Consider the following 17,743-nt stretch of genomic DNA (forward strand, 5'->3'; position numbering starts at 1 on the left):
AGACTTCCATTCTATGTACAGGAATTAAGGCAATCAATCCTCATACTTCCTAGGGAACAGCATTATACTCAGTGCAGAAATTAGACAACTAATGTGTGCAAGTGTCCAGTTCTGCATAGAAGTTTGAAGTAGAAGGTCTAAAACAAAATTGCAAGGGGAAATTAGTTAAGCATGATGTAAATATTCCCCTGGAACCCACCCTAGATTCTAATTTCAGCAGTTACAAAGAACACAGGGATATGGTTACATTAATGATAAGAGGGGCTAGTCTTACAGTCCATCTAATAGATTAAATCTCCAGCTTCCTAATGAACTGCTAACTCAAGAGTTATTTGCTAGGTCATCAACAAATCTGTATTAAATACATATGTGTCCTTTGATGAGGGATTCACATATTGCCTGGCAAACTTCTGCTTAATGACAAATATAATCCATAAACCACTTAAACAAAGGTGCTTCGATTCAAGATTATTTTCAGGACACTGCTAGCTTTCAAATCTTTTCCCATGCTATACAGTTATATGCACCTATGAAAAGATAGCATCCTTTCTTTTGTACTGGTATAGAGAAAACCTCTTTCTTAGATTCAACACTAACACCACAATCCTATAAATGTGTGTCTACTCAGAAGTAAGTCCATTAAGTACAATGCGGCTTATATCAAGGTAAGTAGGTATAGTATTGCAGTCTTAATTTCCTAAAGCAGTAATACCATAATTATGACTGCAGCTATGAACAGATTAAAGCAATGTTAACCAATTAATAAGCAGGTGATTAATCAAGCATACATTTTCACATTACCTTAGACCCAACTAAGATATTTTGCAACTGATTAGCTCAGATCAACCCATTCCCACTCCAGGTGTGGCTAATGGAAACACTTTGGGGTAGGCAAGTAATGTGTTCACAGCCTGAGACAGTCTTTTCCACAGCACCACCCTCCCTACTTACAGAGGTTTGGTTGCCCCCCTCTATTTTAAGGTTCAGGCAAGCTGCTTACGACCTTTGTTATATCGCTAAGTTTTTAGCATGGGTTAAAATTCTCTCCCCCTGTTTTTAGGCTGATATTTTTCCTGCTCTTGGTTTTTAATACATGAAGTTTATTTTTGTTGTTTGAACTTGTTTTATTTCAGTTGAACTGTTTTTATCATATTTTACATTTTTCATTATTTTTGTAAGTTGCTTTGAGTTTAATTTATAAAGGGGTATATTTTGCAGATGATGATGATGATTATCTTTTATTATTAAACTAGACAAGAAAGGATTATCTGTGCCCATTAGAACCTGCCATAGCATTACGATCAGCTACGAAGGTGTTCATGTTTTCCCAGGAAGGGAAGATTGGTGGGAAAAGAGAGAGGGCCTTTCCAGTATTGGCCCCAAAATTATGGAATTGTCTCCTTTAGGAAATGCAATTGCACACACATACCCCTTTGTTATCTTTTAGGCATGTTTCAAAAACATTTTTTCAGATTTCCTTTGATTAAGAGGGTAGTTTTTTTATTCATAAGTTTTTAGCATGAGTTAAAATTCTCTCCCCCTGTTTTTAGGCTGATATTTTTCCTGCTCTTGGTTTTTAATACATGAAGTTTATTTTTGTTGTTTGAACTTGTTTTATTTCAGTTGAACTGTTTTTATCATATTTTACATTTTTCATTATTTTTGTAAGTTGCTTTGAGTTTAATTTATAAAGGGGTATATTTTGCAGATGATGATGATGATTATCTTTTATTATTCAACTAGACAAGAAAGGATTATCTGTGCCCATTAGAACCTGCCATAGCATTACGATCAGCTACGAAGGTGTTCATGTTTTCCCAGGAAGAGAAGATTGGTGGGAAAAGAGAGAGGGCCTTTCCAGTATTGGCCCCAAAATTATGGAATTGTCTCCTTTAGGAAATGCAATTGCACACACATACCCCTTTGTTATCTTTTAGGCATGTTTCAAAAACATTTTTTCAGATTTCCTTTGACTAAGAGGGTAGTTTTTTTATTCATAATGGTTTGTTTTAGCCTCTGTTGGGTAGCTTGCTAAAATGGATGTTGGGATTTTATTGTTCCTTCTTATTATGGTATGGTGTTTTTATTGTAACATTGTGTATATTTTAGCTGATTTTATCTGATATTTTTATGCTGCCTTGAGAAAATATTTGGGAAGGTGGCTAACAAATGCATTTGTTGTTGTTGTTATGTGCCTCCAAGTCAACTACGACTTATGGCAACCCTATGAATCAGCGACCTCCAAGAGCATCTGTCATGAACCACCCTGTCCAGATCTTGTAAGTTCAGGTCTGTGGCTTCCTTTATGGAATCAATCCATCTCTTGTTTGGCCTTCCACTTTTTCTACTACCTTCTGTTTTTCCCAGCATTATTGTCTTTTCTAATGAATCATGTCTTCTCATTATGTGTCCAAAGTATGATAACCTCAGTTTCATCATTTTAGCTTCTAGTGACAGTTCTGGTTTAATTTGTTCTAACACCCAATTATTTGTCTTTTTCGCAGTCCATGGTATGTGCAAAGCTCTCCTCCAGCACCACATTTCAAATGAGTTGATTTTTCTCTTATCAGCTTTTTTCACTGTCCAACTTTCACATCCATACATAGAGATCGGGAATACCATGGTCTGAATGATCCTGACTTTAGCGTTCAGCGATACATCTTTGCATTTGAGGACCTTCTCCAGTTCTATCATAGCTGCCCTCGCCGTCCTAGCCTTCTTCTGATTTCTTGACTATTGTCTCCATTTTGGTTAATGACTGTGCTGAGGTATTGATAATCCTTGACAAGTTCAATGTCCTCATTGTCAACTGTAAAGCTACATAAATCTTCTGTTGTCATTACTTTAGTCTTTTTGACGTTCAGCTGTAGTCCTGCTTTTGTGCTTTCCTCTTAAACTTTCATCAGCATTCGTTTCAAATCATTACTGGTTTCTGGTAATAGTATGGTATCGTCTGCATATCTTAAATTACTGATATTTCTCCCTCCAGTTTTCACACCTCCTTCATCTTGGTCCAATCCTGCTTTCCATATGATATGTTCTGTGTATAGATTAAATAAATAGGGTGATAAAATACACCCCTGTCTCACACCCTTTCTGATAGGGAACCAATCGGTTTCTCCATATTCTGTCCTTACAGTAGCCTCTTGTGCAGAGTAGAGGTTGAGCATCAGGCCAATCAGATGCTGTGACGCCCCCATTTCTTTTAAAGCATTCCATAGTTTTTCATGATCTACACAGTCAAAGGCTTTGCTGTAATCTATAAAGCAGAAGGTGATTTTCTTCAGAAATTTCTTGGTCTGTTCCATTATCCAATGTATGTTTGCGATAGTATCTCTGGTGCCTCTTCCCTTTCTAAATCCAGCTTGGACGTCTGGCATTTCTCACTCCATATATAAGAGCCTTTCTTGTAGAATCTTGAGCATTACTTTATTTGCATGGAATATTAAGGCAATAGATTGATAATTACTGCATTCCCTGGGATCCCCTCTCTTTGGAATTGGGATGTACATGGAACGCTTCCAGTCTGTGGGCCATTGTTTAGTTTTCAAAATTTCTTGACAGATTTTAGTCAAAATTTGGACTGATTCAGTTTTAGTAGCTTGTAGCAACTCCGTTGGTATGCCATCTATTCCTGGTGATTTGTTTCTCCAAGTATTTTAAAAGCAGCTTTCACCTTGCATTCTAAAATGTCTGGTTCTTCATCATATGGTTCCTCAGTGAATGAATCTGTCATCCTGGCATCTCTTTTATAGAGTTCTTCAGTGTATTGCTTCCATCTTCCTTTTATTTCATCTCGGTCAGTCAGTGTGTTCCTCTGTTGATTATTCAACATCCCTACTCTTGGTTTAAATTTCCCTTTCAAACTATTGTAATAGTTCTCTTTGTCCCTACATACTAGTCACTGTATTGTTGCATTTAGGGTTCTGTCTGTGTTTCTATCTCCTTTTGCTTTTGCTTTCCTTCTCTCTTTAACCATTTTAAGAGTTTCTTCAGTCATCCACTGAGGTCTTTCTCTCTTTTTAAGTAGAGGTATTGTCTTTTTGCATTCTTCCCTGATAATGTCTCTGACTTCATTCCATAGTTCTTCTGGTACTCTGTCAACTAAGTTTAAAGCCTCAAACCTGTTCCTTATTTGATCTTTATATGTTTCTGGGATGTTATTTAAATTGTACAGTAGGGCCCCGCTTATACGGTGGGTTAGGGACCAGGCCCCTGCTGTGAAGCGGAAATCGCCGTAAAGCGGAACCCATTGACTTTAATGGGTCGTGTCACACCAAAATGCTGCAAAATGTCGCAAAACGGCAAAATTGGCTTTAAAACAGGGAATTTCCCGATTGAAGGCCGCCGCATCAGCATAATGCCGTAAAGCGGGGCCCTACTGTATTTTGGCATTACGATTGCTTTGTTGTTCTTCTTTAGCTTTACTCTGATTTTCGATACGACCAGTTCATGATCTGTACCGGAGTCTGCTCCTGGTCTTGTTTCGCAGAAAGTATGGAACTTCTCCATCTTCTGCTACCAATTATATAATCAATTTGATTCCTATATTGACCATTTGGTGATGTCCACGTGTACAGTCATCTTTTCGGTTACTCAAAAAATGTGTTTGCAAGAAACAAATTATTGGCTTCACAGAATTCAAAGTCTTTCTCCTGCTTCATTTATGTCTCCTAGGCCCCATTTCCCCACAATTCCTAGTTCTTCTATGTTCTCTACTTTTGCATTCCAATCCCCCATGATTATCAGCACATCTTGTTTTGGTGTGTGATCAATTTCTTCCTGTACTTCTGCGTAAAATCTCTCCAATTCCTCTTCTTCTGCATTTGCCGTTGGAGCATAGTCTTGGATGATGGTTATGTTGATAGGTTTTCCGTTTAATCTCATTGATATAACTCACTCAGACCTTGCGTTGTAGCTCCTAATTGCTCTTGCTACATCACTTCTCACTATTAAAGCAACCCAATTTCTTCTTAATTTCTCATTTCATGCATAAAATATTTTATAGTTGCCTGATTGAAAATGTCCCATTCCCGTCCATTTTAGTTCACTCACACAAAGTATTGTAATGTTGATGCATTCCATTTCTTGCTTGACAGTTTCTAACTTTCCCTGGTTCATGCTTCTCACATTCCATGTTCCTATTGTGTGCGTCATACAACTCCAGACTCTCCTTTCGCATCTGTGCGCATCAGCCTCTGGGCTTCCTTTTGGCTTTGACCCAGCTACGTCATTAGTCACAGCGCTACTTGTAGTTGTCCTTTGTTCTTCCTCAGTAGCTCAGTGAGTGCCTTCTGACCTGGGGGTCTCATCTGCCAGCCCTATCTTGTGTTGCATTTTGGATACTCTGCTCACAGGGTTTTCATGGTAAGAGATATCCAGAGGTGGTTACCATTGCCTTCCTCTGAGTTTGGATGCATCTTAGTCTGGTGATTCAGCTTTGACCATTCCATCTTGGGTGCCCCTGCTAGGAGTCTAGCCTCTTGGTCTAGACTCCTGACGGATTGCTCTCAGCTTCTTTGACACTCTCAAACCCCCTCACCACATTAAGGTGTGCATTCTAAAGGGGGCAAACACATTTAAATAAGTAAATAAATAAGAAATGCTAAAATCCTGCTGTAAAACAGGAATGAGCTAAAGACAGATTGTGGTCCAATGACGGTCAGTTTGTGGCAGATGACCTAACACTTGCTGGTGACTGGGATTCATGGGATGAATGCTAAACTTATATAGGCTTTGTTCTGATCCAGCAAGGTACTTCTTATTTTCTTAAGCAAGAATATATAGCTATGATTACTCACTACAGACTTGTATGGCTTAAATTTTAAAAGGTTTAGAGAATGCACTGTTGCTCTGTAGATATAAAAAAGTACATCCTTGTTGTGGGCATCTTTGTAAAAATGATGACAATGCAAGTCTGAAATGAGCCACCCCAGCTCTATAAGGTAATATTAGAACATGACAGATAGAGCTCAGCACTGGAGTCCAGCAGTAAAACAAAACAAGAAGTCTTGTGTAGCGAGAGTGACTTCATCCACAGCTGACTCTCATCTTTAATGAAGCAAACGTAAAAGTCTAGTATGGGCCTGTGACTCCGACAACCTCATGATACTCTGCCAATTTGCTCAACCGAACTAAATATCTGGCAGAACTCCTATATACCATAGTAGTCAAAGAATCATTGCTTCCTAAGCATTACCACAGGGCTCAAGTGATTAATGTTTGTAAGCTTCTTCCTGCCATAATCCACACTTCTGAAAACTTGGCTTTTAAAAACTGTAACTGGAAAGCATAATTTAATTAGTAGCTACAGTTTGTCCACATAACGTTAACATAATACAGCAAAAATCTTATAAATGAATCCCTAGTGGATAATTACTTGCAATCTGACCAAATATTAGCCACCTGGCCAAAATACATTACATTATAATCTGCTAATACATCCATTGTATGTGACACCTATTAATAATCAATAAAGCAGTGGGCAGTAAAGAACTGCTTCTGACAAGGATGCCTGGCAAGTTGCCAAAGTCTAAATTACCAAAGCTGAGCTGTAGTCGGCGACCAAGTGGAAGCTAGGAGTCATATCAGAGATCAGAGCTAGGACGTCAAGCCAGGGTGCAAGTCAAAATGATCCAGGGGAGACTATAATTGCCCAGGCAAAGTTGCAGCCTGAGCAGGTAGCCTTTACATAGCCTTTCCTATTGGGAAGAAGCAGCACGCTAGCCTGGATGGGTGGAGCTTGTCTAACACTTGAGCATCCATTGCTGCCTAGAGATTTATTTATTTATTTATTTATTTTATTCAGCTTATATCGCGCCCGACTAGCAAACAGCTCTCTGGGTGGCAAACATGGAAGCATATACAATAATAAAATTACAAGATCAGTATAACAAATATAAAAGTACACCATCTAACATAAAAATTACAACATTTACATAAATAACTGCCTCAGAGAAGAGAAAGGTTTTAACCTGGCGCCGAAAAGATAATAGTGTTGGCGCCAGGCATACCTCCTCGGGGAGACTATTCCACAATTTGGGGGCCACCACTGAGAAGGCCCTAGATCTTGTAACTACCCTCCGGGCCTCCCTATGGGTCGGGACCCGGAGGAGGGCCTTCATAGTAGACCGTAGTGTACGAGCCGGTTCATAACGGGAGAGGCGTTCCTGCAGGTATCGTGGTCCTGCGCCGTATAAGGCTTTATAGGTTAGTACCAACACTTTGAATCTGGCCCGGTAGCATATTGGAAGCCAGTGCAAGCGAGCCAGAACAGGTGTTATATGCTCAGACCACTTAGTTCTTGTTAGCAGTCTGGCCGCCATATTTTGCACTAGCTGTAGCTTCCGAACCGTCTTCAGAGGTAGCCCTACGTAGAGCGCGTTGCAGTAGTCCAAACGTGAGGTTACCAGAGCATGAACCACTGATGTAAGGTCCTCGTTACTCAGATAGGGACGTAGCTGGGCTACCAACCGAAGTTGGTAGAACGCATTCCGTGCCACCGAGGCTACATGGGCCTCAAGTGATAGGGAAGAGTCTAAAACGACTCCCAAACTACGAACCTGATCCTTTAGGGGGAGTGTAACCCCATCCAGGACAGGGTATGTATCCACCATCTGACCAGAGAAACCATCCACCAGCAGCATCTCAGTCTTATCAGGATTGAGTCTCAGTTTGTTAGTTCTCATCCAGTCCATTGTCACGTCCAGACAACGGTTCAGCACATCGACCGCCTCACCTGAAGAAGATGAAAAGGAGAAGTAGAGCTGCGTGTCATCAGCGTACTGATGACAACGCACTCCAAAACTCCGGATGACCGCACCCAACGGCTTCATATAGATATTAAAAAGCATGGGAGACAAAACCGAACCCTGCGGGACCCCATATTGGAGAACCCACGGGGTCGAGCAATGTTCCCTAAGTATTATCTTCTGGAGATGGCCCGCCAAGTAGGAGCGGAACCACTGCCAAGCAGTGCCTCCAACACCCAACTCCACAAGTCTCTCCAGAAGGATACCATAGTCGATGGTATCAAAAGCCGCTGAGAGATCAAGGAGAATCAACAGAGTTACACTCCCTCTGTCTCTCTCCCGACATAGGTCATCACACAGGGCGACCAAGGCCGTCTCAGTGCCAAAACCAGGTCTGAAACCCGACTGAAATGGATCTAGATAATCGGTTTCATCCAATAGCGCCTAGAGAGACGTTCCAACCTATAGTCTTGAGGATTCATTACACATGAGTGGGGCCTGTTTTAGCCCTGGCACCTCCTGACATAAATACTTGAAGTGGTTTTAATTTTAGTTTCTTAATATGAGGAAGAGACAAACAGGACAAGTAAGAGAGAGTTTACAATTTAAGCCACACAGTTTATCACAAATATTACATTACTTAAACTGAGGTAACACAGAACACTTCAAAAAAATTGAGAGTATTGCACAAACAAATGCATTTTGGGCAACCTGAAAATATTTTATAGCCCATTTCTTGATACTTGTGACACTAGCACAAAAATAAAATGCTTAGGATAACACATACTAGTGACCTGCAGCATGTATTTCTGCCTTCTGAAGTTGTTAAGAAAGAAGAGGTGCCTCATTACTCCTCACCAATTGTCTCAGCAGTGAGAAGTCTATGCCCCACATTTACCCACTTTCATCCTTGGAAGTCTTTGGTCCTGATGTTTTTGTCCCCAGCATTCTAATCTAACTTTCTGTTCCTGTTCTGTTTTAGCCCCTGCTCTGTTTAACCATTTTTATATCTGTCAAATTAACAAGAGATTTTTGTTATGTTGCTTTCACCAGCCAAAGTTAACAAGGAGAAAGAGCAGCTGGTACCAAAATGATGGCTAAAGTAATGTATTGCCAAAGTTAGGGGAGACACTATTCTAATTCATTGTTTTGAGTGCTCAGACTGAAAACTGTTGCACTTCTCTAACACACATTGTTGTTTGTTTGCTTGCTTATTTATTTATTATTTGATTTATATCCCACCCTTCCTCCCAGCAGGAGCCCAGGGTGGCTTAAAGGTCTTTTGTTCTGGTAAGTGGTCTATACAATTTGTTAAGTAAATATAAATAAATTCTTAACCAGGGTCATATGTCCCCTAGGGGACAATCTATGGATCTTGGGGGACATTCAGAATTTTAGAGGCAAATGGAGGCGTTCAGAATGTCAGGGATTTAGACAGCTCCTTCTCCCTTCTTACAATGGCTTCTGACAGCCCACACAGAGCATAAAACCCTAGATGCTATATTTTTCTCCCAGGCCCTTAAAAAAGTGAAACATAACACAGAAGAACCAAGCAGTAATGTCTGTCTCTACTTAGCACAGAAAACAAACAAACAATACTCCTCCATCATTTACAATGAAACAACATAGGGGACACTGTAACAGCTACAATATGAACAGGACAAGAGAGAAATAAGTTTTCAAAAAAGTGCCAATTTGGTTAATATGAAAAAATGGCACTTTTTTGAGAACCTGTTTCCTTATCCTCAAATCAGCAATTCGTGCACGGAATGTGCTTATGCTATTCCCTTCAAGCACTTACTCAACCATGCCTTTAGTATTGTCGCCGATCTGCTTGGCAAAAAGTGGGGCTGCTTGATTATTGCGGAAACTTAAAGTTCAAGCTGTCTACTATTATCAAACCTAACATTAAGGAGTTGACTGGTGGCCATCAGGTAAAAGGGAGTCATTGAAAATTCACCTGAGATCTGTGTATTGTGTGTATACAACTACCTTATCTGGAACGCAGTTTTTATGTCCTCATTTTTTACCTGTGGCTTGGGGAGCATTTGATTATAATATTACCTAACTGGTTACGAGTAGTAAATTATACCAACATCTATGCCAGCACTAAATCCTAAATTGCAACATTACACCAACATTTCAGGAGTGTTAGAATGATAAAATGATTTGGAATCAAAGCACTGAGCTTCATTCTACACAAAAATTCAGGGATAAGATAGAAATGTCAAACATTTCTGTGTAAATGAATGGCCTTGGTAGAGTTATCCATAATTAAGTAACAGCCAGTTTCATTACTGCAATGCATTGTACATGGGATTTGAACATTTGAATGCTTCAGCAAGTTCAGAACACGGTTGTTATGTTGTTAACTTGGACCCCTATACCAAAAATATCTTGCTGAAGTTTAAAGATCTGCAGTGGTTTCCAGTGTATTTCCAGGTGCATTTCAAAGTGCTGTTTTTATCTTATGAAATCCTAAAAGCCTGCAACAAAGATATCTGAAAGGATGCTGATCCGGCCATTCCTGAAGTCCACAACAGACAAGTCAAGTCAGTAAAACTGCTTAGCTCAGCCCTTCAGAAAGGAGGTGGTATATCTGTCTTTTAGAGCTTGACCTTACTATTCCCACCACAGATGTGGTTCAGTTGCTTAAACAGGGGAGAAACATGCTAAGATTCACAAAAGTGAACTCATAGGAACTTATGGGGTGCCTCTGGGGCTTCCACATAGGTTTTACCAACCTTTCTGTATTCAGGTGAGAGTAATAATAGTCAGACTGGCCTCAGACCATGTCTACACAGCTTTTCACCCACTAAGACACATTGTTCACCTATCATGCATGGTGTGCTATCAGAGACTCAGTAAACCTCTTGGTTTTGCAACCACTGGGGCTGCAAAAATGATAGTTGTTATGCCACAATATACAGCTGGCAGGCTATGCAGCCTGGTGGTCATGAGTTGAGCAATCCTGGTCTAGACTTCGATTCCATGTACATATGTCATGTGCAAAAAAAAATTAAAATAGCCAGCTTAGAACAAAACCATTCCTAGCTGTTCAGAGAGCAGTGTGGGGTAATAGCCAGAGTGCTTCATCTAAGAAAGATATTCAGATTCAAATCCTTTCTGGCTCTTCAGTAAATTAATAAGCTATTAGGCAGTATCTTGTCAAAATAGGGTTCCCATAGAGGGCTGCCTTAAGCCTCTCAGAAACATTGCAGCAAATAATTATATGAAACAAATCAAGGTTAAACAATTTTGTGAGAGAGATGCTCCTCTGTTTCAGGCCTGCTTAGCTTGCAACTAGGGTTGCCAGGTTCTGTTGGTCAGTGAAGCATGCTGTGAGACTCACAGACAGGGTTTTTAGCAAAGAGAGTGAAACCTGAAGCAGAAGGGTTAAGCTGTGGGAACAGAGTGCCAGGTTTGCCAAGGTCAGTAGCTGGCTGGGCAGCCTGATAAGGTGGGATGCTTGGAAAAGCTCGGTGTGGGGGGAAAGCTGTCTGCGAAGAGAACTGTGTCTAATGTCTTTGCCTAGTAAAGACTCTTACAAGAAACTTGCCTGGCCTGGCTTATTAAGAACATAAGAACATAAGAAGAGCCTGCTGGATCAGGCCAGTGGCCCATCTAGTCCAGCATCCTGTTCTCACAGTGGCCAACCAGGTGCCTGGGGGAAGCCCACAAGCAGGACCCGAGTGCAAGAACACTCTCCCCTCCTGAGGCTTCCGGCAACTGGTTTTCAGAAGCATGCTGCCTCTGACTAGGGTGGCACAGCACAGCCATCACGGCTAGTAGCCATTGATAGCCCTGTCCTCCATGAATTTGTCTAATCTTCTTTTAAAGCCGTCCAAGCTGGTGGCCATTACTGCATCTTGTGGGAGCAAATTCCATAGTTTAACTATGCGCTGAGTAAAGAAGTACTTCCTTTTGTCTGTCCTGAATCTTCCAACATTCAGCTTCTTTGAATGTCCACGAGTTCTAGTATTATGAGAGAGGGAGAAGAACTTTTCTCTATCCACTTTCTCAAGTCCATGCATAATTTTATACACTTCTATCATGTCTCCTCTGACCCACCTTTTCTCTAAACTAAAAAGCCCCAAATGCTGCAACCTTTCCTCGTAAGGGAGTCGCTCCATCCCGTTGATCATTCTGGTTGCCCTCTTCTGAACCTTTTCCAACTCTATAATATCCTTTTTGAGATGAGGCGACCAGAACTTTACACAGTATTCCAAATGCGGCCGCACCATAGATTTATACAATGGCATTATGATATCGGCTGTTTTATTTTCAATACCTTTCCTAATTATCGCTAGCATGGAATTTGCCTTTTTCACAGCTGCCGCACACTGGGTTGACATTTTCATCATGCTGTCCACTACAACCCCGAGGTCTCTCTCCTGGTTGGTCACCGCCAGTTCAGACCCCATGAGCGTATATGTGAAATTAAGATTTTTTGCTCCAATATGCATAATTTTACACTTGTTTATATTGAATTGCATTTGCCATTTTTCTGCCCATTCACTCAGTTTGGAGAGGTCTTTTTGGAGCTCTTCGCAATCCCTTTTTGTTTTAACAACCCTGAACAATTTAGTGTCATCAGCAAACTTGGCCACTTCACTGCTCACTCCTAATTCTAGGTCATTAACGAACAAGTTGAAAAGTACAGGTCCCAATACCGATCCTTCAGGGACTCCACTTTCTACAGCCCTCCATTGGGAGAACTGTCCGTTTATTCCTACTCTGTGCTTTCTGCTTCTTAACCAATTCCTTATCCACAAGAGGACCTCTCCTCTTATTCCATGACTGCTAAGCTTCCTCAGAAGCCTTTGGTGAGGTACCATGTCAAACGCTTTTTGAAAGTCTAAGTACACTATGTCCACTGGATCACCTCGATCTATATGCTTGTTGACACTCTCAAAGAATTCTAATAGGTTACTGAGACAGGACTTTCCCTTGCAGAAGCCATGCTGGCTCTGCTTCAGCAAGGCTTGTTTTTCTATGTGCTTAGTTAATCTAGCTTTAATCATACTTTCTACCAGTTTTCCAGGGACAGAAGTTAAGCTAACTGGCCTGTAATTTCCGGGATCCCCTCTGGATCCCTTTTTGAAGATTGGCGTTACATTTGCCACTTTCCAGTCCTCAGGCACAGAGGAGGACCCAAGGGACAAGTTACATATTTTAGTTAGCAGATCAGCAATTTCACATTTGAGTTCTTTGAGAACTCTCGGGTGGATGCCATCCGGGCCCGGTGATTTGTCAGTTTTTATATTGTCCATTAAGTTTAGAACTTCCTCTCTCATTACCACTATTTGTCTCAGTTCCTCAGAATCCCTTCCTGCAAATGTTAGTTCAGGTTCAGGGATCTGCCCTATATCTTCCACTGTGAAGGCAGATGCAAAGAATTCATTTAGCTTCTCTGCAATCTCCTTATCGTTCTTTAGTATACCCTTGACTCCCTTATCATCCAAGGGTCCAATTGTCTCCCTAGATGGTCTCCTGCTTTGAATGTATTTATAGAATTTTTTGTTGTTGTGCTCCTCAAATTCTTTTTTAGCATCCCTTATTGTCTTCTTGCATTTCTTTTGCCAGAGTTTGTGTTCTTTTTTATTTTCTTCATTTGGACAAGACTTCCATTTTTTGAAGGAAGACTTTTTGCCTCTAAGAGCTTCCTTGACTTTGCTCGTTAACCATGCTGGCATCTTCTTGGCCCTGGCGGTACCTTTTCTGATCTGCGGTATGCACTCCAGTTGAGCTTCTAATATAGTGTTTTTAAACAACTTCCAAGAATTTTCGAGTGATGTGACCCTCTGGACTTTGTTTTTCAGCTTTCTTTTTACCAATCCCCTCATTTTTGTGAAGTTTCCTCTTTTGAAGTCAAATGTGACCGTGTTGGATTTTCGTGGCAATTGGCCAGTTACATGTATGTTTAATTTAATAGCACTGTGGTCACTGCTCCCAATCGGTTCAACAACACTTACACCTCGCACCAGGTCCCGGTCCCCACTGAGGATTAAGTCCAGGGTTGCCGTCCCTCTGGTCGGTTCCATGACCAACTGGTCTAGGGAATAGTCATTTAGAATATCTAGAAACTTTGCTTCTTTGTCATGACTGGAACACATATGCAGCCAGTCTATGTCCGGGTAGTTGAAGTCACCCATTACTACCACCTTTCCTACTTTGGATGCTTCCTCAATTTCATATCTCATCTCAAGGTCTCCCTGAGCATTTTGATCAGGGGGACGATAGATTCCTGTTCTATGCAACTCTTGGATTCCATCCTTGTATGATCTATACACGCACACGCAACAGGGGTTATGGGCCCAGCTTATCATACAAGGTAACGGGTTCGAGAGTGTTGACGTGACGTTGTTGCAGAGAGAAACAAAGTGCAAGAAAGAGGCAAGTAAGAGTGGACAACATGGCTGTAAACCTGTTATCCGGGATGCCGATGGAGAGGCTGAATGCTGTAAACTACTCCAGCTGGAAATGGAGAATGAGAGCAGTTCTGATTAAAGAAGATTTGAATGATGTTGTAGAAACCCCCCCCCCCCTGGCAGCTCCTTCAGCAGCGTGGTTGAAGAAAGACGAGAAAGCGAAGGCTTTTATTACTCTGGGGCTGTCTGATTCTCAACTGTTGCTGGTGAGTAATGAGCCGACAGCTAATCAGATGTGGGAGAAGCTAAGAGCCGCTCATGTGCAGCAAACTGCGGGGAGCAGGCTGTGTTTAGCACGGAAACTTTATCAGATGCGTTTTACAGATGAAGTGACTATGACAGAGCATCTGGCTGAATTTCGTAGATTAAATGCTGAGCTGCAAGATAGAGGAGTGCATCATAGTGACATTCAGATGGTCTATATACTGTTATCTTCATTTGATCAAAAATGGGATGTCCTGATCTCTAGTCTGGAAACTTTACCCGACGGACATCTGAATTTGGACTTTGTAGAACAGAAACTTCAACAAGAGTGGAATAGAAGACAAGAGAATAAGAAAACAGAGTTAAAAGAGACTGTGGCTGTACAACAACAACAAAATCAAAGAAGCAGGCAAGAGAATAAAATATGTTACTTTTGTGGGTCCCGTGGACATATACAGAGACATTGTTTAAAGAAGAGGAATAACAGGGACTTTGGAAGTCAGAGAACAAGCGTGAACTTTGTTACTAAGGAGGACAATAAACTCATTAACTCTAAGTGGCTTCTCGACAGTGGAGCGTCTAATTGCCTAATCACAGACTCTAGTTTATTTTACACTTCAAAGCCGGCGCAGGAGAAGATTTATCTGGCTGACGGATCGACTCAGGACGCGATTGCAAAAGGCACGCTCAGGTTGAGTAATTTGGGAACTATATTAACAGATGTGTTATTGGTTTCTGGTTTAAAATATAACATTCTATCAGTAAGAAAATTGGCTCAAATAGGTTGTAAAGTTACATTTGAAGGGGATAGATGTTTTGTGAGAAAAGATGGTGAAATATGCATGCAAGGGAAATTACAGAACCAGATGTTTATGGTTGAGTGCAATCTTGATAAACCCACGTGTGCTTGGATAGGAGTTAATAAAAATAAACATGATAATTGTTTACATGAATGGCACAGAAAATTAGCACACACACATTTCCAAAAGGTACAAAACACCCCAAAGCATAGTCAAGATTTGAAATTAACACATTGTGAGCATGTGGATGAGTGTGAAGTATGCTATAAAACAAAAATGACTGTGACTCCGGTAAATAAGAGCTGTGAAAGCACGACCACTGAACCCTATCAGCTCATACATGTGGATTTGGCTGGACCTTTCCAGTGCTCAAAAGGTGGAGCAAGGTTTTATTTAGTGATTGTGGATGACTTCTCCAGATTTACACATGTATTCTTATTGAAAAAGAAAAGTGAAGCAGAAGAGAAATTGAAGGCATTTATACAGAGAACAGAGACACAATATGGGGTTGTTATCAAAAATATCAAATCAGATCAAGGTGGGGAATTTACCAGTAATTCATTTAAAACATATTTGGAAAAGAAGGGAATAATACAGAGTCTCACTGCTCCCTTCAGCCCATCCTCCAACGGAACTGCAGGGAGGAGGAACCGGTCATTGCAGGATTCAATGAGAGCCATGCTAGCAGATGCTGATATGAATAACACTTATTGGGGTGAATGTATTCTGTACACTGTTTATATTCAGAACCGTCTCATGCACAGAACAATAGGCATGTCTCCCTATGAGAAGTTGACTGGAAGAAAGCCCAGGGTGAAACACATAGAATGTTTTGGGGCAAAATGCTGGGTACATGTTGCAAAACAGAAAAGGCATGGTAAATTAGGCTCAAGAGCTCAGGCAGGACGCATTTTGGGATTTCAGAATTCATATTATAGAGTTTGGTTGCCTGAGAAACAACAAGTAGTGTTAAGCAGAAGCATAAAGGTGATAGATAAACCTTGGAGAGACTGTCAAACAGTTATACTTGATAGTGCAAGCAAGCAGGAAGCAGCAGATGTTCCTTTTGGACAGCAAATTCCATTAAGAACTGCATTGACTGATCTAATACACGGTGGCAAACGTACTGTGAAAAGACTGAGAGGTGAAGACATGGCAATGCAAGATACAGAAATGCCAAGTACAAGTGCAGACACAGGTGCAGGTCCAAGTAAAATAGAGAGTGAGGAAGAAATGGAAATAGATAATGTTAGAAGGTCAGAAAGAAAAACGAAAGGTCAACCACCTCAGAGATTCACCTTTAATGTTACACAACAGAATAATGAAACAGATGAATATCCAGTAGAATGGGGAAAAGAAGGACCAATAGATAAAGAAACAATGGATCTCATGTGGAAGTTTTGTGTTGAGGAATGAAATATAAATGTATTATCAAATAAAAGTGAACAAAATGACTCTGTAAAACCTGTGTGAATAAAGAAATAAAGAAACAAGAACTGAACTGAAAAAAATGTAAATAGAAACTGTAAGAAAACAAACCATGTACTGATATGTATTGTAATGAAAAGTTAATATTGTAGAAATGTAATAATGAACAATGAAGTTTTGTAATCTGTGAGTCTCAGGTGGGGGCTGTTGGTCAGTGAAGCATGCTGTGAGACTCACAGACAGGGTTTTTAGCAAAGAGAGTGAAACCTGAAGCAGAAGGGTTAAGCTGTGGGAACAGAGTGCCAGGTTTGCCAAGGTCAGTAGCTGGCTGGGAAGCCTGATAAGGTGGGATGCTTGGAAAAGCTCAGTGTGGGGGAAAAGCTGTCTGTGAAGAGAACTGTGTCTAATGTCTTTGCCTAGTAAAGACTCTTACAAGAAACTTGCCTGGCCTGGCTTATTCCTGTTCTATGCAACTCTTGGATTCCATCCTTGTATGATCTATACACGCACACACAACAGGTTCTTGGCCTGAGACTGATCCTGTATCTTTAGGAGAAGAGAAGGTGAGCCAAGTTCAGGTGTTCTTGCAACTCTGTAATGGGAAAAACCACAAGGTGGAATCCTCCCTTCCTCCTGCACAACTTTTAAAGATACAGAAAACCTCTTGGTTGCCAGGCCTGGCCTTCAGGAGGTCTTTTGTATCTTTAAAAGTTGTGGAGAGGGGAGGGAGAATTCCACCTTGTGGTTTTTCCCATTACAGAGTTGCAAGAACACCTGCACTTGGCTGACCTTCTCTTCTCCTAAAGATACAGGATCAGTTTCAGGCCATGGACCTGGCAACCCTACTTGTAACCAAAAAGCAGCCATCACCAGTTGTTTTTGCAGCCACAAGCAGGAAAAAAACCAACGCAGGCACTTTATGAACCTAGTAGATGGCAACCCTACATGGTTGTAATCTGTTTGGTGTAGAAGGGGCAACCAGGTGGAGATTACTCAAAGCACCACCCAGACACTAGAATTACAAGCAAATATCAGAAGCCACCTGAGAAAATATCACCAAAACCACTCTGAAAATAAAAACAGTTGAAAATATTTGTATCTCAAACTCCTTCAAAGATTTTACCATATA

The 17,743-nt window shown here is 40.8% G+C and overlaps 1 protein-coding gene across 2 annotated transcripts in view; it reads right to left on the bottom strand.

Annotated features, from left to right (window-relative positions):
- PCSK5 (proprotein convertase subtilisin/kexin type 5) overlaps positions 1 to 17,743 on the bottom strand; it is a 471,327-nt gene that overhangs the window by 323,681 nt on the left and 129,903 nt on the right. The window lies entirely within an intron of this gene.

The sequence above is a fragment of the Rhineura floridana genome, chromosome 1, assembly GCF_030035675.1.
Source record: "Rhineura floridana isolate rRhiFlo1 chromosome 1, rRhiFlo1.hap2, whole genome shotgun sequence".
In the NCBI taxonomy this organism is placed as follows: Eukaryota; Metazoa; Chordata; class Lepidosauria; order Squamata; family Rhineuridae; genus Rhineura; species Rhineura floridana.